This window comes from Rutidosis leptorrhynchoides, chromosome 2 (genome assembly GCF_046630445.1).
Source record: "Rutidosis leptorrhynchoides isolate AG116_Rl617_1_P2 chromosome 2, CSIRO_AGI_Rlap_v1, whole genome shotgun sequence".
Lineage (NCBI taxonomy): Eukaryota > Viridiplantae > Streptophyta > Magnoliopsida > Asterales > Asteraceae > Rutidosis > Rutidosis leptorrhynchoides.
Genome location: NC_092334.1, coordinates 574,357,672 through 574,377,587, shown reverse-complemented (window position 1 = coordinate 574,377,587; position 19,916 = coordinate 574,357,672). Strand labels below are relative to the sequence as shown.

Below are 19,916 nucleotides of genomic sequence, written 5' to 3'. Positions count from 1 at the left end.
ACTCATAGATTCAACATGTGTGATTAAAACCCAAATATACGATAGCAGAATTTAACATTCGCTTGATTCTAAATCGAAGATGACATGCAATACAATACCTAAATTAACAAAAAAGACATCAGACATGAGATTCGTAGAACATGATAATTGAACCAAAAATATAAGAAATACTAACCCGTAAAGGTTCTTAGTTACTGAATTCTTGCCTTTGTTCTGATCATTAACTTAACACTCTAGAATCAGTAACTGAGATTGAAATTTACCCGAATCGTTTCAACTTAGTTTCACTATTATGACCTAAAAACTTAAATCACGGATCTCAAATCAAAAGATGTTAGGGTTATAAAACTGACCATAAACGAAGCTAAAAGATGATGCTTATGACGAATCTGCACTTTTACTTTCTTCAATTTAAGCTTGAATCGATCCAGAGGTTGTTAATTTTTGTTGAACGATGAAGAACACCATCTTGAAGCTCGATTTGTTGACGAAAATTGAACCCAATTTTTTTAGAGTTGATTTTGATGTAATTCGACGATTTAAGGGAGAGATTTTGCTGTAACTCAGCGAAGGAGAAGAAAACTTTAGGGTTTTTTGTTTTCTGTAGTTTGAAGCGAGCGAATGAATGAAAATGAAATTGTATAAAACCCATGTTTTCTTTGTTTCTTCCAGTGTTAATTAAGGGGTAGTATGGGAATATGAGTGTTTAGAGAGGAGTTATTGAGTTATAATTAAATGAGTTATTGAGTTATAATTAAATGGTGTAGGTTAGGGGTAGGTTGTGATAATTTATTTTGATCTAATGGTGGAGATTAAAGGTTAGAAATAATGATATCCTATTGTAGGGTCATTTCGACTTCACATTTCGGCCCGGAATATGTTTCGGTTAAACCATTCGCTGAAGTGGCTTTGAAGTTTTCTCGATTCTCTTGGGTTGAGGTAATCGGGGTGCCGACGAAGTATGTGTCTAGCGAGAACATTTCGAAGATCGTTGGGCACTTTGGTAGAGTGATTTCCATTGGTATGGCTTCGGCTAAACTTGATAATCTAGGTACTCTTTTTGCTTTCATTGAATCATCACTACAACAAAAATTACCTTACGGGACCCCGAAAAGTGTCCCATTATGTACCTGTTTGGGACCCTTTTGCTTTTGGGACCCTTTGAAAGTTGGTTACTAGATAAGCCTTACCTAAAGGGTCAATAGGGTACCTAAAAAAATGACCTATAAGGACCCCCAAAAAGGTCATATCATGTTTTAACAACCCGCTCATATCGATTATAAACGAATTACAATAGCTGATTACATCGCGAGGCACTTAACCTCTATATGATACATTTTACAAACATTGTATTCGTTTTTAAAAGACAAACTTTCTTTATAACGAAAGTTGACAGACATGCATACTATCTCATAATATATCCAAACTATGAATGACTTATTATCAATCTTGATGAACTCACGACTCGAATGCAACGTCTTTTGAAATATGCCATGAATGACTCCAAGTAATATCTCTAAAATGAGTAAATGCACAGCGGAAGATTTCTTTCAAACCTGAGAATAAACATGCTTTCAAGTGTCAACCAAAAGGTTGGTGAGTTCATTAGTTTATCGTAATCATTCATTTCCATCATTTTAATAGACCACAAGGTTCTCATTTCCATTTATCATAAATATACATCTCTTCCATAGAGATAAAAATCATTCATATGGAATGAACACCTGGTAACCGACATTAACAAGATGCATATAAGAATATCCCCATCATTCCGGGACATCCATCGGACATGATATAAATTTCGAAGTACTAAAACATCCGCTACAACGAATGGGGCTTGTTGGGTCCGATAGATCTATCTTTAGGATTCGTGTCAATTAGTAGACTGGTTTACTAATTCTTAGGCTACCAAGCAAAAAGGGGCATATCCGGCTTCAATCCATTCAACCATATAATGTAGTTTTAATTACTTGTGTCTATTTCGTAAAAATGTTATAAAAGCAGCGCATGTATTCTCAGTCCCAAAAATATATATTCCAAAAGCATTGAAAAAGGGAGTAAATGAAACTCACAATACAATATTTTGTAGTAAAAATATTCATACGACGATACTGAACAATGCAGGGTTGGCCTCGGATTCACGAACCTATATCAAATATATATATTAACACGTATAATGGTAATCGGACAAATTTAGATATTATTATTAATTGTTATTTTAGTAACTTGTACGTTTCATTAATAACTAAATTAACTTATTTATTTTATATACTTTAGATAAATAATTAGTATTTATTATGAAAATATTAATGTTGTTATGTAATATGTATTAAATATATTCTTATATAGTTATTTATTTGGTAAAATAATATTAATAATAATAAATAAAAATTTGTATTAATTAGATTTAGTAATGACACTGATAATAATACTAATAATAATATTAATATTAATATTAATGATGATAATAATTACAATAATAACACTTATGATAATAATATATATGATAATCTAATAACACTTGTAATAATAATAATAATAATAATAATAATAATAATAATAATAATAATAATAATAATAATAATAATAATAATAATAATATTATTATTATTAATAATAATAATAATAATAATAATAATAATAATAATAATAATAATAATAATAATAATAATAATAATAATAATAGAGTAAAATTGCTACCTCAAGAAATAGCTTTTAAAAAAAATCGCCATCGCCCAGGTTCGAAAGCATGACCTCTCATTCACTGAACACATGCCTAACCAATGCTATGTCTGTTCCCTTTATGATTCAATTAATACTCAAATTATTTTAACCCAATAGATTACGGCCCAAATTGAAACATGGCAGCCCAACAGAAAAATCTGAGTTGGGTCACGGCCCAATAAATAATGTAAAAGGAAACACGACCCAAGTAAGAGGGATGAGCAGGTAACAGCGATTAGAAACAGAATATAGAAGTAGAAACATAAGGATCAAGCAGTAGCTGGAATAATCGTACCCTAAGTGGGTTTTGGATGATAGTTTAATAGTAAGATTGTGGTGGTCTTCGGTTATTGAGAAACGGAAAACAAGTAATATCATGGTGATATCGATGGTGTGGTTGTAACAAAAGTAACAGGAACTAAAATATCGCAGGTGGTATTCAAGTTGGTTTATGGTGGTTTGCGACTTTAAGGATTTGCAGGTAGCGGTGGAAGGTGGTCCTAATCCTTCTTCGATAATTAACAACAATTAACCAAGGTGATCACATGGAAAAACGAAATAGTATGCAGTCGGTGAGGGTTGTGGGTGATTCACTACAACAAAAAGGTTGAGTTTACACACTTATTAATAGAAATAGACACGCTTCAAAGTGTGTAGATTTATCAACTTTACACTTGACCATTGTGTGAAGAATCCAGGCGTAACAAAATTCTGAATCCTGTGCATGCTTTAAAGTGTGAAATTATGAATTTATTCTTCACTCTCTAAAGCGTGAGAAACTTGACGTAATTCCTCACGCTTTTAAGTGTGGGAGCTGTTACAAATTACTCACATTTTTAAACATAAGGATTTGAGGCAATGTATTAATCACATCCCAAAGTGTGAGGGTTTGAGACTAGGATTTTGACATCTGTATAATTTGCTCACGCTTTCTAGTATGAGGATTCTATCATTTTATTTTATTATATAAATATAAAATATATATTATATTATAAATGCTGCACCCAGGAACTCGATAGGTAAAGATTTGTACACTTCAAGATTCAAACACACATGCATCTATATATTCACTTTTGCATCAGTACACCAAAATACACCAAAAATATATGATTCGTACACATTCAGTTTTGCAGCACTGCACCAAAATTTAATTCATACACCAAAATATTACATCCATGTATTCAATTCTTGAATATAAAAAAGCGCCACTGACCATACTAGTGCAAAACAAGCCTATATGGTTGAGACTGAGTATTATACATGGTTAGAAATTGATGATGAGTTATCATGAATAGAAACAATGAAAGGTCGGAATTCATGTTTTTTGCAGTCGACTTCTATACCCGAACATCATATAATTACCTGTTATTCTGTTAATCATACACACACGCACAAAGAGAGGACGGTGTTAGTTGTACCAAAAACACACAAAAAAAAACAGTGCTAATTACTAAACTAGAAACAAACACATACAATAAATTGATCTTTATAACCGACTCCAACGTATTTAGAAGCTTATAATATAATACTCTAGTACTTATTCGTCTATTTCAGAGAAATCTTCCCTAACAATGGCAATGTGTTGGAAGCTTATCACAATCAAGAAGGAACACAATATGTTAGCGAAAATTTATGACTATAGGGACTCCTTATGGCAGGTAAATCTTGTCAATCTGGGTAAAGGGTAACTCCTACATGAGCCTAAAAATGGAAAAGCAATCAAAGTAAAAAACTGGTAACAAAATTACCTTTGATTCAAATTTTATTGCATCCCCTTGTTATGTATATCTATCCATGTTCATTGCGTTACCAAGATAATCAACTGTCTCCAATCCCTCCACTCTAACTTCACCAGAGATAAATTTAAGACATGTTTACGAACAAATCAGCAGCGACCCTATCAAGTAGTTACAAATATTGATCCAAAAATAAACAATTAACGAAAGTGTAGATTTTGTTCGATCATCAATGCATGACCATTTGATATAAATATAACAAAAGGTTCACCAAAACCTATCATATATGTCAATTCACTACTAGCAGTATCTTGTAACCGTATAGTACAAAATAGACAACAAAGATGGAATGACATATATAAAACCATTTTACTTGATATATGAACCAAAAACTAGGTGTGATACGCAAACGTGAAAGTAAAAGGCTTTACATCAGTGTTGGTATTTATGATCCTTTCAACATTAAGTCTCCTGCAAGCCCAAGAGTGACCCTTAGTCTATACTCAAGCTACAAATGGAAACAGTGAGTTAGTTGAAGCAACAATAAGATATAGAAATAGAATAAACTACATGTGACAAAATAAACAGTCCTAAGTATATATAATACGGAGTATACAATTTCATATCACCAATCTACATCTACAATGAACTTATAATAGACAAAATAAAAGACACAATACCATAAGATATACGCGGGAGGCCATATCTTTTAATCCTCTTCGACAGACTTATGTAGCAGATCTGCAAAAACTCGGTTAGTGACATTGGATGGAAAGGCAGAGGCATCATTATATATGGTCCTTAATCTATTCCAAGCAAATTCAATATTGTTGCCAAGACAAGGTCAAATCCTCACTCCAACTAACTAAATATCACAGAGACAACTACTTTTAGTTGAAAACGCTAATTACAGGCTTTTATATTCTCCAATAGTTAATACAACAGTTAACTGCAGGGTAGTTATATGAGTGGTTTACTAAACAATACTTAATTGATAAATTAGATACAGTGCTAACTTATAATGATTAGAATATTAACCAATAATATTGCATATGTATTCACCCACTACAACAAATTTGCTAATTAACCACACATAAATTTACACACTTTTAAAAAGTGTGTACTTTTTTGTTAAATTCCTCACACTTGTAAATGTGTGTAAATGTATTACATTTATAAGTGTAGAATATCATTATAGTTTCATACATGAAAGTGTGAGGAAAAAAATTCACACTAATATGTGTGTATAATTATAAATATAACCACACTTAAGAGTGTTACGTTAATTTTGTCGCACTAGATTTGTTCACGCTCCCCCTTGTGTGAAGAAATGAGGTGTGACAAATTTTAATCACATTTTTAAATGTGATTAAATATGTGTTTGTACACACTAATAAGTGTGAACAAACTTTTCCTACAATTCTGAGTGTGAAATTTGAATAACATTCAACATTTATAAATGTAACAAACTTATACATATTTATAAGTGTGAGGAATTTGACAAAAAGCTCACACTTTCTTAGAAGTGTGTAAAAATATGCGTGAACAATTGATAAATTTGTTGTAGTGACCTAAATAGTTAATAATACTTCAGTATTAACCAAAGATGTGTTGAAAGCTACTACTTCATAGCCAACCGAACTAATAACAATCACAAACCCGCCAATATCTGTGATTTATTACTTTTTCAATTAAATTCGCTAATAGCCGTATTTCACGTTCAATCCAAGACACTTCAAAATACATAACTAATCCACAATCATAATGAATCGACAATTTCTATTGAAACGATTAAATCGATACCTTGAGATCGAGAGAATGAAGAAATAAATATTGACTTCTGAAGGAAATAACAATCACAAACGTTATAATCAACGAACAAAATAAATACTCAATAAGAGAATAAAGAAGAAATTACCGAGAGGATTAATTCGAGAATAGCAGTAAGGGCTCCAATACCGAGAGTGTAGAAATTGACCTAAACGAAAAGCTATAGAAATTGTTGAGAGTCTTCAGTTACGAGAAGTGATAGAAACTGGTTGAAGCTTTTGCCATAAATACCGAGAGTGAAGAAATTGGAGGTGAAAGAGGGATTGAAGCCCTAAAATATGAGAATGCAGGAATTGCGGTTTTGGGGATGATGGAAGGCTATTTCTTGGCACATACCCACGGAGTATTAGCTTTTGCCCAAAAATATCGCGAGTGTTCTAAACATATGGTAAATAAACATATAGGGTTAATCGCAATTTGTATGACACAATTAGAAGCGTGAGTTTTTTCGGATCGGTGTTCCCATTTAAGAGCGTGAAGTTTTTTACATGCATATTTACATTTAAGAGCGTGAGTTTATTTAAAATATGCTTTCTCAAAGATCCTCACACTAATAAATGTTAAGTTTTTTCTACACGTTTATAAATGAGATTTGTTTAGTGACACTTTTACTCTTCACACTTTTAAATGAAATTTTTTGTAACACACTTGTTAACGTGAAGTTCTTTAAATTTAAGTTCACGCCCTCTCAGAACGTGAGGAAAAAAGTGTGAATAACTTGCAAATTTGTTGTAGTGATTGTAGGAGGTGGTGGTTATAGGGTTCAAGATTGTGAATCTTGATCAAGATTGTGTCATGGTTGCCGATGTAAAAAGAAATCAACGAATTCAGGGATCGATCTTGGTAATGACGTTTCAACTTTAATACTAGAACCCGAGGTTGATCAATCTTTGATCATGGTGATTATAATGGTTTATGGTTTAAAGAAGGGATTGTAGTCGAGTATGTAGCAGTAGACGGGTTTTAGTTTTTGGTGATCATTTAAGAGAACAAGATTATAAATAAAGATGTTGTGGTTTTGGTTTGATCATGATGGAACCATGGTGGTGGTGATGGCTCGTAGGTGAAACAGAAATTGTTGTAGCTTTGAGCTGCTCAAACGAAAGAAGAAAAGTAGAAGCATCATGGTGACGTGCAAGAAAGAAAGGAGGAAGGAAATGGTTGATCATTCATTTATACAGATCTGAATATATATAATATGTATAACATATAAATATATATCTATAAAGAAAAGTGGATGTTATTGTTGTAGGGTTTGCATCCGGCTCCATTGATGTTCTTTTGTGTCATAACCCGTCCTTAACCATAAGAACGCGTTAGATAACGTATGATTTCATTGCGAGGTATTGACCTCTATATGAGACATTTGTGAAAGAAAACTGCATATATTATACATTACAAACCATAACCATTATTTTTGTTACAAGCTTAAGACAATAAAAAGAAGATTATCGTTTAGCGATAATCTTCGACTTACAAACTTTACAAATGATGACAACAACACGGTTTCTAGCATATTTTACAATACAACATCTCGGATATGCAGTTTTATTTTTGACACAAACATGCGTACGCAAGATCCTGGTTAGATCCAACATGATGCAGCGGAAGCTTTAGAAATCACCTGAGAATAGACATGTTTTTAAAAGGTCAACATAAAGTTGGTGAGATATAGGTTTAATGCCGGCAGCAATATATATATAGACCACAAGATTTCGTATATAAACAGTTTAATAAAAGTATTCTAAGTGGTTGAGCACTTGGTAACCATACTTAACATTTTCACGTCGCATATTCCCTTTAATATGAAATCTTACTACACCGTACCAAGTGTAGTCACAAAACGAAGTACTGTGCAACCGTTGAATACTGGTCGTCCAGTCCGGTTGGGGTTGTCAGGCCCGATAGATCTATCAACAGGATTCGCGTTTACAATACCGCTGTAAATATTAGTTACCAAGCTACAGGGAAGTATGCCAGTGGTACAACTCAACGTAGAACATATTTTTCAGTTACTTGTGTCTATATCGTAAAACATAAAATACATGTATTCTCATCCCGAAATATTTAGAGTTTAAAAGTGGGACTATATACTCACTCTTGTCTTGATGATATATATATTTTGACTCGGTCTTCCGGTTGATATCACGAACCTATCCATATATAATATATCAATATGTTTTCATTTTAAAACAAACGTTATATATATATATATACTTGTTATACTTTTAATATTTTGAATATTTCCTTAGTCCGTAGTTAGCAGTTCGTTGTTAGTAATTCAATTTTAATGGTTCATTTTTAGATGTTTAATATACCCGCAATGAAATAAATAAAACCCCCAACGAAATAAATAAAACCCCATCATATATGTATTGGTCGAGATTAATCTTGACCCATGGTACCGGTGTTGTCAAATGACGTGTTGCGTACAATCATGGGATCTTATGATTAATCTTCTCGTGTTGTTTACGGGTGATCCTGAACCATATGAAATTGAATTATGAGTACATATATATAAAATATCATGTTATCTTATAAAGATGTGATTTTATGTAAATTTTTTCCAATGAATCCCGAAGTCAATTAAGTCTTGGATAACCAATTTTGTTTCGGTCATAGTTTCTTCGTTACAAGTCCGTTTTCGTTGATTCAAATTGCCATCTTCTTGGATCGAGTTCTTCTTTAAGACTATGAACTGTAAATACCTTGGTTTGTATTCAAAATCATACGGCATAGGTGAAAGTTTAGTGAAACATATGAAGTTAAACATTTTTGTTACAACAAAATCATTTAATGACCATTTTTCCAAAAATACTTATACTTTGAAAAACCAAGTTTTACCTTGTTAAATTAACATATAAATAAGTTATGTTACATGTCTTGAAGTATTTTAAAAGTTAAGTTAGAAGGATCTATTTAGTTTGCAAACAAGTTTGAAAACATTCAAACTATGTTCTTGTTGTTAAACTTTTGTACCACAAAATAAGATAGCTATATATATATGAATCGAATAAGGTTATGAACATAGATTCTACCTCAAGTTCCTTGGATGAAGTTGCTGTAAGAGAGAAGTAAGAAGCTAGAATCAAAAGGGTGATAGAAGTGGATGAAAGATTGGAAGTAAGTTGGTGTTCTTGGAGGGTTTTCTTGAAGTGTTTTTGTATGGTTTTCTTATGGTGTTTTAGTATGGTTTTTGAAGCTAGATCTTCATGGAACTTTGCTGGATTGTTGAAGGTGTTTAAGGCTTCAAAGTATGTGTGTGTTTTGGCTAGAAAGTTGAAGTAAAATGATTGAAGATGATGATACATATAAAGGCCTTAAAAAAACGTGGCATTAGGTGTTCATGGACAAAATTCTAGTTTGTAATCTTGCTAATTAGTCAAGTAATCATCCAAAAGTAATTACCTAGCTCTAAGGGCATGAATAATGGCTGGTTAGGTGGTGATTTTGATGTGTATTTACTATTAGTAAATACGTATAGGAGCTAGGTATGATACGAGTACAAATACTCTAGGTATACGTATAGAAATTTTGTGAAAAATGAAATGAGGATTCAAATATAGCTATCTTTTGTGAATACACTTATATGGTTTTATGTATTTAAGTTCTTTAAAAGTAATTAAATACATTACTTATACAATATAGGTATAACATTATAAGTCTTAAGTATATATGTCAAATAACGTTACGTATTGTTATCGTTTTGAAAACTTAAGTTAGTAGTTTCAAAATACACATATAACTTGTTGTTATTAATATAAAATGAGGTATTAAAACATTCTTTAATCATGTTAAATATGTATATATACATATATATACACAAACGTATAATTATCATATATTGTATAGTTCGTGATATCATCGGTCAAACTAGACGGTCAAACGTTATGTAAAACTCTTTTCGGAAATATAAATCTCGACAATTTGGATTACTTATCAAGTTGGTAATGTTTAATTTATGTAAATATCAATCTTATAAGTATAGAACGATCGAAAAAGTGCGGGTCGTTACATTACCTCCCCGTTAAATAAATTTCGTCCCGAAATTTTAAAATTGTACCTATTTTGCGTCATCGAGAAATAAGTGTGGATACTTTTGTTTCATTTGATCCTCTCGTTCCCAAGTAAACTCAGGACCTCTTCGAGCATTCCAACGAACCTTAACGATCGGTATATTGCTCTGTTTGAGCTGTTTAACTTCACGGTCCATGATTTCAATTGGTTCTTCGACGAATTGTAGTTTCTCGTCGACATGGATTTCTTCAAGAGGAATGGTAAGCTCTTCCTTTGCAAGACACTTCTTAAGGTTCGAGACGTGAAAGGTATTATGTACTCCGGCGAGTTGTTGCGGTAACTCGAGTCGATAAGCTACCGGTCCAATGCGTTCGATGATCTTGAACGGGCCTACATATCTTGGGTTCAGTTTACCTCTTTTACCGAAACGTATTACACCTTTCCAAGGTGACACCTTTAGCATAACCATGTCACCGATCTGAAACTCTAATGGTTTCCTTCGAACATCGGCGTAGCTCTTTTGGCGACTACGGGCTGTTTTCAATCTCTCCTTGATTTGTACTATCTTCTCAGTCGTTTCGTGTATGATCTCGGGACCAGTTAATTGTCGATCTCCTACTTCATTCCAACAGATAGGAGATCTACACTTCCTTCCATACAATGCTTCGAATGGTGCAGCTTTAATGCTTGCATGATAACTATTATTATACGAAAATTCTGCTAACGGTAGATACTTATCCCATCCGTTTCCAAAATCGATCACACATGCCCTGAGCATGTCTTCAAGAGTCTGAATTGTTCTTTCACTCTGCCCGTCCGTTTGCGGATGATATGCGGTACTCATATCCAAACGAGTTCCTAGTGCCTCCTGTAGTGATTGCCAGAACTTTGAGGTAAATCTACTATCACGATCAGATATAATGGAAATAGGTATTCCATGCCTTGAAACTATTTCCTTTATATATAATCGTAATAATTTCTCCATTCTATCTGTTTCCTTTATAGGCAAGAAATGTGCAGATTTGGTAAGACGATCAACAATTACCCAAATGGTGTCGTATCCCCAGGCAGTCTTTGGTAACTTCGTGATGAAATCCATGGTAATACCGTCCCATTTCCATTCTGGAATTTCTGGTTGTTGAAGTAACCCTGACGGCTTCTGGTGTTCTGCTTTGACTTTGGAACAAGTTAAACATTCCCCAACATATGTTGCAACGTCTGTCTTCAAATTAGGCCACCAATAATGCGTCTTAAGATCTTGGTACATCTTTCCAACTCCAGGATGTATCGAATATCTTGTCTTATGTGCCTCGTTCAATATCAACTTCCTTAATCCACCCAACTTCGGTACCCAAATACGATTTGCAAAATATCGAATTCCATCTTCCCGCATAACGAGTTGCTTCTCATACTTCTTCATTATTTCATTTCCTATATTTTCTTTAGTAAGTGCTTCTCGTTGAACTTCTTTGATTTGTGAGTTGAGATTCATGCGAATTTTTATGTTCATCGCTCGTACTCGAATTGGTTCTCGTTCCTTTCTGCTTAAAGCATCGGCCACCACGTTCGCCTTTCCGGGATGATAACGAATTTCACAATCATAGTCGTTTATTAACTCGACCCACCTACGTTGCCTCATGTTCAATTGTTTCTGATCAAAAATATGTTGAAGGCTTTTATGATCAGTAAACACAGTGAATTTAACCCCATACAAGTAGTGTCTCCACATCTTCAATGCAAACACGACTGCTCCCAATTCTAGATCATGCGTCGTATAATTTCGCTCGTGAATCTTTAATTGTCGGGATGCGTATGCAATAACTTTCTTTCGTTGCAATAGAACACAACCAAAACCTTGTCGTGAAGCGTCACAATATATTTCAAAATCATCGTTCCCTTCAGGTAACGATAAAATAGGCGCCGTAGTTAACTTCTTCTTCAGTAATTGAAATGCGTTCTCCTGCTCCGAGGTCCATTCATATTTCTTCCCTTTTTGCGTTAATGCTGTCAACGGCTTAGCTATTCGGGAAAAATCTTGAATAAACCTTCTATAATAACCGGCTAAACCCAAAAATTGGCGTATCTGCGTTGGTGTCTTAGGAGTCTCCCATTTTTCAATAGCTTCAGTTTTTGCTGGATCAACCTGAATTCCTTCGCTATTAACAACGTGACCAAGAAATTGCACTTCTTTCAACCAGAAAGCACACTTAGAAAATTTAGCATAAAGTTGTTCTTTTCTCAACAACTCCAGTATCAACCTTAAATGCTCTTCATGCTCTTGCTCACTCTTGGAATAGATAAGAATATCATCAATGAAAACGATAACAAACTTATCTAAATACGGACTACAAACTCGATTCATGAGGTCCATGAATACAGCTGGCGCATTCGTCAATCCAAACGGCATAACCAAAAATTCGTAATGACCATAACGTGTCCGAAAAGCAGTTTTCGGAATGTCCTCTTCTTTGACGCGTAGTTGATGATAGCCCGATCTTAAGTCGATTTTCGAATAAACACATGATCCTTGCAATTGATCAAATAAGTTATCAATTCTCGGTAGTGGATACCGATTCTTGATAGTTAACTTATTTAATTCACGATAGTCTATACACATCCTAAAAGATCCATCTTTCTTCTTAACAAACAAAATTGGAGCTCCCCACGGTGATGTACTTGGTCGTATGAATCCACGGTCCAATAATTCTTTTAACTGACTTTGAAGTTCTTTTAATTCGGACGGTGCAAGTCTATATGGCGCACGAGCCACTGGTGCAGCTCCTGGTACTAAATCTATTTGAAATTCTACCGATCTAAATGGAGGTAATCCCGGCAATTCTTCCGGAAAAACTTCAGGAAAATCTCTTGCCACAGGCACGTCGTTGATGCACTTTTCTTTCTTTTCGACTTTATTAACATGTGCTAAAATAGCGTAACATCCCTTTTCTAAACACTTCTTGGCTTTCAAACAGCTAATGAGTTTTAGCTTTGAATTACCCTTCTCTCCATAAATCATCACCGGTATTTTATCCTTACCAGGAATACGAATTGCCTTCTTAGCACAAACAACTTCCGCTCCTATTTTGGACATCCAGTCCATGCCGACTATTACATCAAAACCTCCTAATTCTACGGGTATTAAGTCGATTTTAAACGTTTCTCCGGCTAGATTTATTTCACAACCACGACAAATTTTATCGGCTTTAATTAGTTTACCATTAGCTAACTCAATCAAGTACTTAGCATCTAGAGGTAATGATGAACAATTCAATTTAGTGTAAAAATTTATACACACGTAACTTCTATCGGCGCCAGTATCAAATAAAATAGATGCTGATATGTTATTAATGGTAAACGTACCCGTAACAAGCTCCGGGTCTTCTCGTGCCTCTCTAGCATTAATAACAAACGCTCTTCCACGTGCAGGTCCGCCATTCTGATTCGGGCACTGGCTCTTATAGTGACCTTGTTTTCCACACCCAAAACAAGTAATGTTAGCCAAAGCAGTTCTATTTGCGTTGGTGGCAGGAGTCTTGTTACCATTTGTAACGAGAGCCTTACAATCTTCAGCAAGATGTCCCTGTCTATTGCATTTAGTGCACAACACACTACAGTAACCAAAATGATGTTTGTGACAACGGTTGCATAAAGGACTTTGTCCTTTATAACCAAAGCTTGAACCACCACCTGCACCTTGTATGGTTTCTTGTTTCTTAAAAGATTGTTGTTGGTTACCTCGATCATAATTTCCATTCCACTTTCTTTTGTTACCTGATACCTTCACATCAGTATTGGATGCTTTCTTATCCAGAATGACCTGATCCATTAACTCGTTCGCCATGGTTATAGCTTCATGAATTGTCTTAGGTTTCGATGCTGTAACGTTTGCCTTGACCTTTTTGGGCAAACCACCTTTGTACATTTCAATCTTCCGTGCTTCGGTTGGAACCAATTCAGGACATAGTAAAACCAATTCCATGAATCGCTGATTGTAGTTGGTGATTTCAGTACCAACCACCTTCAAACTTCGTAACTCATCTTCTAACTTAATAACCTCATTCCTTGGACAATACTCGGTGATTATCATCGCTTTGAATTCTTCCCATGGAGTATCATAAGCTACATCTCCTCCTACCGCCTTCACATAATTCTTCCACCATGTGAGTGCACTATCTTGTAAAGTGCACGATGCAAACTTGGTCATGTCTTTTTCATCACAACCACTGATTTTGAACACCGTCTCCATCTTTTCTATCCATCGGGTTAAACCGATCGGTCCTTCCGTTCCACTGAATGATGATGGCTTGCAAGCTTGAAACGTCTTGTAGGAGCATCCTACACGAGGATTTGGGTTAACTGCAGCAGCTCTTGCAGCTTCGACCCATAGCATTCTATCGTTCACTCGCTGGTTGATGAGTTCCTCGAGTTCTTGTTCCGTCATTCGATTCAATCGCGCCATTTCCTAATGAAAGAAAATAATTATTCACATGGAATATTATAGATGTAGTGTGTATTTATAGTACATTTATAGCTTGTTAATAATATGAACCAGGTATTATTATAAAAGCCTTTTCTTCTTATTAGCGTTTTATAATTATATCTTGGGTAGTACCTACCCGTTAATGTTCATACTTAATAGCTTAGTACAGAATCAATTACTACAATCTAAATAATACTTAACCATGGAAAATTATTGCATTTCATACTTCGCTATTTTACATATGCTTATCTTACATCAAACTTTAAGCAAACCACACTAATAATATTATACAAAACATTATATGATTCCATGGCTTAATACGGCAGTGCATCGTTCGGTCTATTTTCTAGGGCGTTTAGTTCCAATGAATGGCCTAACGCTTATCCTAGCTGTCTGCCTACGTTTTGGCTGAGGAGCCGAAGAACTAGATGCGGGGATAGCACTAATAGGAATAGCGGGAATAGGGGTGGTAGTGTTGAGTGGAATTGGTGCTACGTCATTCTTACTAAGTTCGGGATTTGAATTTTCTAATTCATTCGCTTTTCGTTTCTTTCCTTGATCGAATTTTTCTTTCGTAATTTCTAGTATTTCTTCCTCGGGTTCACTTTCTTCTTCGGGTTCACTTTCCTCTTCGGGTTCACTTTCCTCCTCGGGTTCACTTTCCGATATTTCTATAGTTGGTTCATCCGGAAATTGTGAGTCTTCCCCAAAAATACCACTTTCGTCATCGGATATGTTAATGACTGAAACACAATCTGAAGGTTCTGATTCGGAGTCGCTGAATGTGATAATAAGTTTCGAGCCCGACATCTATCACATAACAACTAACCCATTAGTACTTACATAATATTTACATATAAATTTTTAACCAACAGTGATAAGCAATGGTTTTTAAAATCAGACCCGGTCAAAGTCCAGACTTTACTAATGTATCCTAACGACTTCTTGGTTAGACACACTAATGCAAACCTGGTTCGCTAAGACCAACGCTCTGATACCACATGTCATAACCCGTCCTTAACCATAAGAACGCGTTAGATAACGTATGATTTCATTGCGAGGTATTGACCTCTATATGAGACATTTTTGAAAGAAAACTGCATATATTATACATTACAAACCATAACCATTATTTTTGTTACAAGCTTAAGACAATAAAAAGAAGATTATCGTTTAGCGATAATCTTCGACTTACAAACTTTACAAATGATGACAACAACACGGTTTCTAGCATATTTTACAATACAACATCTCGGATATGCAGTTTTATTTTTGACACAAACATGCGTACGCAAGATCCTGGTTAGATCCAACATGATGCAGCGGAAGCTTTAGAAATCACCTGAGAATAGACATGTTTTTAAAAGGTCAACATAAAGTTGGTGAGATATAGGTTTAATGCCGGCAGCAATATATATATAGACCACAAGATTTCGTATATAAACAGTTTAATAAAAGTATTCTAAGTGGTTGAGCACTTGGTAACCATACTTAACATTTTCACGTCGCATATTCCCTTTAATATGAAATCTTACTACACCGTACCAAGTGTAGTCACAAAACGAAGTACTGTGCAACCGTTGAATACTGGTCGTCCAGTCCGGTTGGGGTTGTCAGGCCCGATAGATCTATCAACAGGATTCGCGTTTACAATACCGCTGTAAATATTAGTTACCAAGCTACAGGGAAGTATGCCAGTGGTACAACTCAACGTAGAACATATTTTTCAGTTACTTGTGTCTATATCGTAAAACATAAAATACATGTATTCTCATCCCGAAATATTTAGAGTTTAAAAGTGGGACTATATACTCACTCTTGTCTTGATGATATATATATTTTGACTCGGTCTTCCGGTTGATATCACGAACCTATCCATATATAATATATCAATATGTTTTCATTTTAAAACAAACGTTATATATATATATACTTGTTATACTTTTAATATTTTGAATATTTCCTTAGTCCGTAGTTAGCAGTTCGTTGTTAGTAATTCAATTTTAATGGTTCATTTTTAGATGTTTAATATACCCGCAATGAAATAAATAAAACCCCCAACGAAATAAATAAAACCCCATCATATATGTATTGGTCGAGATTAATCTTGACCCATGGTACCGGTGTTGTCAAATGACGTGTTGCGTACAATCATGGGATCTTATGATTAATCTTCTCGTGTTGTTTACGGGTGATCCTGAACCATATGAAATTGAATTATGAGTACATATATATAAAATATCATGTTATCTTATAAAGATGTGATTTTATGTAAATTTTTTCCAATGAATCCCGAAGTCAATTAAGTCTTGGATAACCAATTTTGTTTCGGTCATAGTTTCTTCGTTACAAGTCCGTTTTCGTTGATTCAAATTGCCATCTTCTTGGATCGAGTTCTTCTTTAAGACTATGAACTGTAAATACCTTGGTTTGTATTCAAAATCATACGGCATAGGTGAAAGTTTAGTGAAACATATGAAGTTAAACATTTTTGTTACAACAAAATCATTTAATGACCATTTTTCCAAAAATACTTATACTTTGAAAAACCAAGTTTTACCTTGTTAAATTAACATATAAATAAGTTATGTTACATGTCTTGAAGTATTTTAAAAGTTAAGTTAGAAGGATCTATTTAGTTTGCAAACAAGTTTGAAAACATTCAAACTATGTTCTTGTTGTTAAACTTTTGTACCACAAAATAAGATAGCTATATATATATGAATCGAATAAGGTTATGAACATAGATTCTACCTCAAGTTCCTTGGATGAAGTTGCTGTAAGAGAGAAGTAAGAAGCTAGAATCAAAAGGGTGATAGAAGTGGATGAAAGATTGGAAGTAAGTTGGTGTTCTTGGAGGGTTTTCTTGAAGTGTTTTTGTATGGTTTTCTTATGGTGTTTTAGTATGGTTTTTGAAGCTAGATCTTCATGGAACTTTGCTGGATTGTTGAAGGTGTTTAAGGCTTCAAAGTATGTGTGTGTTTTGGCTAGAAAGTTGAAGTAAAATGATTGAAGATGATGATACATATAAAGGCCTTAAAAAAACGTGGCATTAGGTGTTCATGGACAAAATTCTAGTTTGTAATCTTGTTAATTAGTCAAGTAATCATCCAAAAGTAATTACCTAGCTCTAAGGGCATGAATAATGGCTGGTTAGGTGGTGATTTTGATGTGTATTTACTATTAGTAAATACGTATAGGAGCTAGGTATGATACGAGTACAAATACTCTAGGTATACGTATAGAAATTTTGTGAAAAATGAAATGAGGATTCAAATATAGCTATCTTTTGTGAATACACTTATATGGTTTTATGTATTTAAGTTCTTTAAAAGTAATTAAATACATTACTTATACAATATAGGTATAACATTATAAGTCTTAAGTATATATGTCAAATAACGTTACGTATTGTTATCGTTTTGAAAACTTAAGTTAGTAGTTTCAAAATACACATATAACTTGTTGTTATTAATATAAAATGAGGTATTAAAACATTCTTTAATCATGTTAAATATGTATATATACATATATATACACAAACGTATAATTATCATATATTGTATAGTTCGTGATATCATCGGTCAAACTAGACGGTCAAACGTTATGTAAAACTCTTTTCGGAAATATAAATCTCGACAATTTGGATTACTTATCAAGTTGGTAATGTTTAATTTATGTAAATATCAATCTTATAAGTATAGAACGATCGAAAAAGTGCGGGTCGTTACATTTTGTTCGATAAATAAAAAGAAGAAAAGGGAGAAATAATATTTTAAATTTGAAGAGATGATGTTTGAATAAGATGGAAAACAGAAAGGTGATTGTGGAGAGACAAAAACAAAATAATATATATTCCATCATGCTTTACAGCACACAGCCAGCTTCTCATTTGTATTTCATGTGTCGACGTATTTTTAATTTACGGACAGAATAGAATACCAGTGATAAATGGGTTTTGGTTTTGTGGTATTAATCGAATACAGTATCAAGTTCTTGGTTTGTTTGAGTACCAAATAAAAATTAAGAACAAAAGCAATTGTATGAGAGATAGAAAAAAAATGTGATGATCGATATTAGTGTTGGACAATTATTAGTGTGGTGGATTGTAGGGTTTTTGCAGAAGAAGAAAACAATAAACAAATATATAAAATGAGAAAAATTCACTAGTATTAATATTATATTAATAAACATATTATCACATGCACATATAACTGAGCAGCCATAACTAAGTTGGTTGTTTGTACCGACAGTTTTCACGGAGTGTTATATCGTTTACCAAATTCGGAATCATATATATATATATATATATATATATATATATATATATATATATATATATATAATCAATATACTTTATATATATATATAGATTTATTTTAATAATAAATTTTATTATATCTTATATTATTTTATTTTACAAAATTAATTCTAATAACTAAATAATATAATATTTCAAATTATATTTCGAATTATTATATATATATTTGTATTTTTTAAATATATATGTATCTATTTACAACAATATATATATATATATATATATATATATATATATATATATATATATATATATATTCATTTTAATAATAAATTTTATTATATCTTATATTATTTTATTTTACAAAATTAATTCTAATACCTAAATAATATAATATTTCAAATTATATTTCGAATTATTATATATATTTATATTTTTTAAATATATATGTATTTATTTACAAATAGTTATTCGTGAATCGTCGGGAATGGTGTCAATTGAATATATGAAACAGTTCAAAATTTTTTAGACTCAACCTAAAAGGCTTTTCTTAACGTGTCAAAAATATAATATCGTATCGAGAGTTTGGTTTAAAATTAGTTGAAATTTTTCGGGTCACTACAGTACCTACCCGTTAAAGAAATTTCGTCCCGAAATTTGATCGAGGTCGTCATGGCTAAAAATTAGAATGTTTTCATGACAAATATGAGTTGATAAATAAAGTTTTATCATTATTGATTAGTATAGATAAAACGATTCGATTATGTGAAGCGTGCAAGTGAAGCTGTCACAAAAAAATTTAGATAGAGATTTAACTTGTGACGTAGTCACGGTGGATTTTCGGATTTCAAGGAATTTAGAGAAAATC

General features: G+C 33.1%; 2 long non-coding RNA genes across 3 annotated transcripts in view; both read right to left on the bottom strand.

Annotated features, from left to right (window-relative positions):
• The window catches only part of LOC139893211 (uncharacterized), a 171,714-nt gene that overhangs the window by 69,184 nt on the left and 82,614 nt on the right, over nt 1-19,916 (bottom strand). The window lies entirely within an intron of this gene.
• Nucleotides 3,788-6,659, bottom strand: LOC139893210 (uncharacterized). 2 transcript variants are annotated; one of them, XR_011774403.1, is made up of 5 exons: nt 6,379-6,659; nt 5,141-5,201; nt 4,892-4,968; nt 4,473-4,621; nt 3,788-4,094 (listed from the first exon to the last, which is right to left on the bottom strand). It is a non-coding gene; the product is annotated as an uncharacterized lncRNA (long non-coding RNA). The 2 variants fall into 2 exon arrangements; XR_011774404.1 differs by lacking the exon at nt 6,379-6,659 and adding an exon at nt 6,264-6,308.